This window comes from Octopus bimaculoides, chromosome 30 (assembly GCF_046866305.1).
Source record: "Octopus bimaculoides isolate indiv1 chromosome 30, ASM4686630v1, whole genome shotgun sequence".
In the NCBI taxonomy this organism is placed as follows: domain Eukaryota; kingdom Metazoa; phylum Mollusca; class Cephalopoda; order Octopoda; family Octopodidae; genus Octopus; species Octopus bimaculoides.
In genome coordinates this window covers 13,385,899-13,393,398 of record NC_142957.1, presented here as the reverse complement: position 1 = coordinate 13,393,398, position 7,500 = coordinate 13,385,899, and the positions used below count along the sequence as shown (strand labels likewise).

Below are 7,500 nucleotides of genomic sequence, written 5' to 3'. Positions count from 1 at the left end.
AACTGGAGTGCGAGAGATTTCGGTTGCTATATCTAGCATGCCGATCGACCACTCAGGCGTGGCTGTATGGTAAGCTTGCTTCCCAACTACATGATTCCAGGTTCAGTCCCACTGCGTGACGCTTTGAGCAATTGTCTTCCACTGTAGTCTTGGTCTGACCAAAGCCTTATGAGTGGATTTGGTAGATGAAAACTGAAATAAGCCTATCGTGTATATGTGTGTCCCTTTCACAACTTGACAACCGGTGTTGATTTGTTTACGTTCCCGTAACCAAGCTGCTCGGCAAAAAGAAACCAATAGAATAAGTACCAGGTTTAAAAAAAATAAATATTGGGGTGGATTCATTCGATAAAATATTCTTCAAGGAGGTGCTCCAATAGGACTACAGCCTAATGACTGAAAAAAGTGAAAGGTAAAACAGATATATATATATATATATATATATATATATATATATATATATAATAATAATAATAATAAATAAATAAATGTGCTCTTTTAAAGCCTAGCCAGGCTCATGGACCCGGTTTCTATGGCGTATGTGTTCCCTAGCTGGACAGGGCGCCAGTCCATCGTAGCGTTACTCATTTTTGCCAGCTGAGTGGACTGGAGCAACGTGAAATGAAGTGTTTTGCTCAAGAACACAACGCGTCGCCCGGTCCAGGAATCGAAACCACACTCTTATGATCATGATGCTGACACCCTAACCACTAAGCCACGCGCCACAGAGAGAGAGAGAGAGAGAGAGAGAGAGAAGCGCCTTTGCATCATTTAGCTTTTCTTTCGTTGTGAGCACCGTAATCTAACAGGACAACCGGACAGTACATACCAGCCATCCCAAGCACATCGCATTTGTTCTTTTGCTCCTCCATTAGGGCCATTCCGGTTCTTCTTGCCGAAGACCTGCAGTTGTAGGTGCATACGGCAAGGTTTTGTAATACGATCCCTTAGCGGCTTATGGGTATCCGAGTTTTTTTTTTTTTCTTTTTAACAGCCTTCGGATCGATCACTCGGATTTCGCTCCGGACGCCATGGAGCGATCCGACTGACCGGCAAGATATACTGGAGGCCCATTTGGGTAGAGATGGACTATATGTAATCTGAACCTTTCCCCCCCTTATTTATTAATTTTTTTTTTTACGGAATCCCACGTTTTAGGCTATGGAGATTCCGATTCTGAAAAAAAAATTTTTGAAAAGTTTCAATTCCCCCCCCCCCCCACCAAGCAGGCTATTTACATGCTAGAAATAACAGCCAAATCTCACAAAACTAGTGTTAGGGTTAGGTTTAGGGTTAGGGTTAGGGTTAGGGTCAGGGTTAGGGTTAGGGTTACGGTCAGGGTTACGGTCAGGGTTGGGTTAGGGTTAGGGTTAGGGTTTGAGTTAGGGTTAGGTTTACCCTGTCGATCTATATAAAAACCGGGGGGGGGGATCGAAATTTTGAAATTGAGATTTTTGAAAATTCTTTTCCAGAATCGGATTCTCCATGGTCTGAAACATAGGATTCCGTAAAAAAAAAAAAAAATTTTAAAGTGGGGGTATACCCAGATTACATATACTCCATCTCCACCCCCATTTGTTTGCATTGTGGATTTCAAATGAAGCGATCCCGATCGTTAGTAGGGCAGGCCACGATTACCTCTTCAGTTCAGAGCTAGCTTCTAAACTCTAACGAATAATAAACACAACATGCTGTTCGCTTCAGCGAGACATTCTTTCCGTAAAATCAGTAGTGATGAGACAGAGAGATAAAGTGAAGGAAATCGACAGTGCATATCTACTGCTGTGTATAAACGCCTAACTGTATGGATGCATATATATTATTATATATATCTAACTTACCGTCGTACAGCCACAACCAACAGTTTGTTCGCCGCACAGTCATGTAAACATTTCTAACAATTTGTTTCCATCACTTTCCCTCGGTCGTCCACTGCGCATGCGTAGCGCCACGGTGTCACATGAAATGTGGATGGCTATGAAATATATTTCCCGCTAGAGAGAGAGAGATACATTAATCCATTTATCCATTTATCCATCTTTTCCGCTCCGCTATTTCTGGGAAGGTAGTGTTGCCATGCGTTCGCGTTTTAAAGATCCAGAACAATGCCTGGATTCAAGTGAAAAAATTTGCTTCCTCGAAGAATTTTAAAAAATTCTCCAAAGCTCAGAATTTTAGCATTCACAGTAGTATTTTAATGTTCATGAATAAATTTTGCTTTTAAATGTAATGGCGTGTGTTTGTTTGTATCTGTGTCTCCCCCTCCCCCAACTCGCTTGACAACTAAGCGGGTTGGCAAAAGGAACCGATAGAATTAGTCCCAGGCTTAAACAAAAAAAAAAAAACAAATATGTATTGGAGTTGATTCATTTGACAGAAGTTTCTTCAAGGCGGTGCCCCAGCATGGCCGCAGTCCAATGAATGAAACAAATAAGAGGTAAAAGAAAATCTAGAAAGTAAAAACTAGTTTACAAATATCAGATGGCTATGGGGATCCATCAGAACAGAACAGTAAAAAAAAGGGGGTCCATAGTTTTAAAAAATGCTGGAGATATAGGTGTAGGAGTGGCTGTGTGGTAAAAATAAACAATCACATCATTGAAATCTCAAAGCTACAAGATAATCCATGATTAATGCAAAACAATGTGAATAAATAAGCATTACATTTGACAGAGGAATCTGAATGTTAAAGGGTTGAATTCTATAATTTTATATTTTTTATCGTTAAATATTATTAGGAATCATATGAGAAAATAAAAATATTTCACGTATTTTAGAAGTATAAACAATTTACTGCAGATGAATTTCAACAAAATCTTATACAGACACACCCCACTCCCACCCAAGAGCCATATGGAATATGGAGTCTGGTTACCAACCTGATTCAGACCATCTACACCATCAATGGTTCTTTCTGTTTCATTATTTTTGCCACTTAGTGAATTTGCACCTTCTGCTCAATGCTTTATATGAATATCCTGCCAGGGCTAGATTAAGACCCAATGAGGTCCTAAGCACTTAGAAGGTTTTTGGTACCCACTTATATATATGAAATTTGAAATATAAGGAGCACTCCATCAGTTACGATGACGAGGGTCCCAACTGATACAATCAATGGAACAGCTTGCTCGTGATATTAACGTGCAAGTGGTTGAGCACTCCACAGACACGTGTACCCTTAATGTAGTTCTCAGGGATATTCAGTGTGACAAGGCTGGCCCTTTGAAGTACAGGTACAACTCATTTTTTGCCAGCTGAGTGGACTGGAGCAACGTGAAATAAAGGGTCTTGCTCAAGGACACAACGTGTCGCCGGGAATTGAACTCATGACCTTACGATCGTGAGACAAATGCCCTGACCACTAAGCCACTCGCCTTCACATATTTCAAATATAGACATTATTAAACCATAAAATATATATTTGTTTTTCAAAATGAAACAAAACTAAACAAGAAGATGGAAAATAATGTTTGTTCTTGTATACTTCTACTTGATTTATATTTGAAAAGCCTTCTCTTACTTTGTCTAATTGCAAAATCTATTATAAGATCCCCTCTATATTTCTGATCGCATAAGCCACTTTGAATATCATTTTAGTAAGTTTGAAGTAATTTTTTAGGTTCCCTAAACCATTTACCATTTCTGTGATTCCCCATCTCCACTTCCCTTGATGCTCTAAAAAAAATGTTCTTATTTTGCTTAGTATACCTCCCATGCTGTCCATCTTTACAACCAGAGCATGCCTCTATGCAATCATACCTGACACCCAGAACATCTCCACCATTGGAGTGCATCTGCCTGCCAATATATGTCTCATTCAGTCCACATACACCACAAGTAAAAGAGTTAGAGTAAGGAGTAAAGTAATATTGAAATAAAACAAATATTTAACAGACCAAGATACATATTAGTTTTTAAATGTTTTTATTTCGGATCTATTTTAAAACGGGAGCACCAGTTTTCATTTATGTTTTATGTAGTGTTTTTGATACCGAAAGACTTTCAAACTTCGTATACTTATCTATTTTGTGTTATAGAACAGAAAAAAAATTTTGTATTCGAATTTATTTCATGTAAAAAATTGTCTTATTTCAATAATTTCTACTAATCACTGACATCTATTCAGTTGAAAACAGTTAGCACTGTAACGGTGTATATCGTATTAATCCCCTAACCCTAACCCTAACCTTAACTAGACTGTTAACCGTAACCCTAACCCTAACTCTAGAATCCGAACTCTAAAATTGTTACACACATAGATACGCACAGCGTAATTTATTATATAAACAATATATGCGTATAAATTACGATTAAATCGGATGAAATATGTCACAGGGAATAACATTTTTATGACCGCCCAGCAGTAACTCTATTCAGCTGAATAGACGTCAGTGATTGGTTGAAATTACAGAAATACGACAACTTTAACATGGAATAACTTGCGAATTCCTTTTTTTTTGTTAAGAAGACTAAGAGTAAAAGATGTTTTATATGACACATTCTACCAGTGTCCCAAGTTTCAAAGTGTTTCGTTAGTGTTTCGTTAAGAAAATACTGGTGCCCCCGTTTTAAAATAGATCCTTTATTTCTTCTAACCAGTTGATCAAGCGTGTACAGGCCTCATCTCAGAAAGTGTAGTGGGGCGCCAATATATGTCACATTCAGTCCACATACACCATTAGAGGTTACCTCTGTTCTCATTATTCTTCATGCTAAATGCATCTTCATGGTCATTTTCGTTTTATACGAGTAAACCTGCTCCCGGAGGTTTGTAAACCAAAAACTATATATATATATATAAATTTTCAGAATGAGATAAAAATTCAAGGCTGTGAAAGATTTCAGAACATTTATAAATAGACGGTCCTACAGATATTTCCAAGATATTTTATATATCCCTTCATCGGAGAGGGTGTGAGAGAATGAGTTAAGCAATAGTTATTCTAGAGAAGATATGAGATAGAGAGTGAAGTGGAGGAATGAAAATAGACGTGAGATATGCAGTGATATTGCATCTGTAGATCCATTATTTAGGCAGAATGGTATACATATAAGATTTTTTTTGAAAAGCATTTTCCACGAATTGTGACTAAACACTGCTCATTTTTTTTCCCCTTTCTGAGAATAAAGTTTAATTTCACTGTGGAGCTGAAAAAAAAATGTCCCAAGCAATATATTTAGTATAAATAGAGATATTTTAATCTTTTACAATACCAAATGAAAAATTTAGCAGAGAAAAAGTAATTGAAACTTAGCAAATTGTGGTCAAGGGGAAGTAATTCTTAACAAACGACTGATTCCTGGTTCCTGTGAAACACTGATGCAATTATTTTCGTTTTAGATAAAAAATAATTGTAAAAATAAATTGAATTTCAATGAAATTTCTTGTCTTTAAACAACTATTTCAATATTTGTTTCATAACAGGCGTAGGCGTGGCTGTGTGGTAAGAAATTTGCTTCCCAACCACATGGTTCCGAGTTGGATATCACTGCATGGAGACTGGGACAAGTGTCTTGTACTATAGCTTCCAGTTGATCAAAGCCTCCTCAGTGGGTTTGGTTGACAGAAACAGGAAGAATCCTATCGTATATATTTCACATAAAGGATTTTGCAATGTGTGTGTGTGTGTGTGTGTGTGTGTGTTGGAATGTGTCTGGATCTGTGTCTGAATTTCTCACCCACCACTGCTTCACAACTGGTATTGGCATGTTACGTTCCATTTATTTATTTATCTGTCTATCTATTTATTTATCTGTCCATTTATTCATAAAATATATTCCCAGTTGATCCAGATTCCCTTAGAAGCATTTACAAACAAAACCTAGTGTTCCAATTATTATTGGTATGAATATGAATTCATAGTCTGGATACAGAAGCTGAAGATTTCGAAGCAGTTGTCCATAGATATTCTCTTTTCCTTCGATTTTCAAAGAGATGTTTATATCTGCAGGGCAGCTGACCTCTACGATGGCACATACCTTTGCTCCTCTGCCCCAAACAATATCCGGCCTTACATTTGACAGAAGTTTTGATGAGAATATTCCACCAGTATTCCTCGAGTTGGTATTTATGAATGTATTTCATAACAGGGGGATTTTCTAACTTTATTTCAGGACAGTCTTTTTCGCAGATGGCATTGTAAATTGTTTTAGCAACAACATCGTGTCACATAGGGAGGTCGTACTGCGACAACATTTTAGGACAGCTAATCACACGCATAATGTCTTCCACAGAAACATATCATAGCCTACACATGCAATTGCACTTTGAGATTACAAGAGCATTACTGTCTCTCTTGTTCACCAGGTACTTTGTGGCAATCCCCTGTTCCTGGATTGAAAGTGCATAACCTTCAAAGTGTGATGTGATGTGGTGATCTTGTGTCCAAGAGAGGCTGTGCTTCGTGTCAATTCTACTGTCTTCTTCATGCTTCCGGGTCTTTCCTTTGTATTCCGGGTCTTTCTTTCTTTCTTCATGCATGATCTTTCTTTTGTATACTGGGTGCTTTCCATCCAGGTCTTCTGTGAGGTAAGAGAGCCCAGCTGTTTTGGGGCTGTATAGGAGATCATCAGGAAGAGAGTGTTTCTTGAGGAGCTCACTGCCAACTCGTACAACATTGCTCACTTCACTTTTCAGGACTGTTAGTATAGAATGATTGAATGCAAGACTTGTTGCCATACAGCTTTGCTTTGACCATGAAGATGCATTTAGCATGAAGAATAATGAGAACAGAGGCAACCTCTAATGGTGTATGTGGACTGAATGAGACATATATTGGCAGGCAGATGCACTCCAATGGTGGAGATGCTCTGGGTGTCAGGTATAATTGCATAAAGGCATGCTCTGGTTGTAAAGATGGACAGCATGGGAGGTATACTAAGCAAAATAAGAACATTTTTTTTAGAGCATCAAGGGAAGTGGGGATGTTCTGTTGATCGGATCAACTGGAACCCTCGTCGTCGTAACCGACGGAGTGCCAACAACAATATGTAGAAAGTAGTTTTCAGCAATTTAGAATTAAATCCATTTTGAGTTGTCAGCTGTATTCTAGTTAATGGTGATAAATCAGTTAATGTCAGACAATCTGTTAGACTCTCAATGTACTGCAACCATATATCTAGCTTTATCTACACAAAAGGGTAGGTCGTAGGGTTTGTAGTATTCTTCCTAATGCCAACCACTCTAAGAGTGTAACATGGGGGAGGGGGTACTTTTATATGCTACTGGCATGGGTGCCAGTTCCATGACATCAGTGTCTGCCATGACTACGATTTCACTTGGCTTGATGATGAAGATGATGTTGATGATTTATACAACGATCTTCCTTCTGTTTTTGTTTACCAAATTTACAAGTTGCCACACAGTGGGACTGAACCTTGAGCAATGTGGTTACAAAGCTAACTTCTTACCACTCAAAACCACACCTTTCTCTGTACAGGTATAAATTTTCACAAAGTATTAAGTTAAAATAATGTAAAGTAATATTGAAATAAAACAAA

The 7,500-nt window shown here is 38.0% G+C and overlaps 1 protein-coding gene across 1 annotated transcript in view; it reads right to left on the bottom strand.

Annotated features, from left to right (window-relative positions):
* Positions 1–1,936, bottom strand: part of LOC149130218 (uncharacterized) — a 13,041-nt gene extending 11,105 nt beyond the window's left edge. The window contains exon 1 of the mRNA XM_089346356.1: positions 1,842–1,936. The gene's annotated coding sequence lies outside the window, so the exon portion shown is untranslated. The remainder of the gene's footprint in view (positions 1–1,841) is intronic.
* Between the last annotated feature and the right edge of the window lie 5,564 nt (positions 1,937–7,500).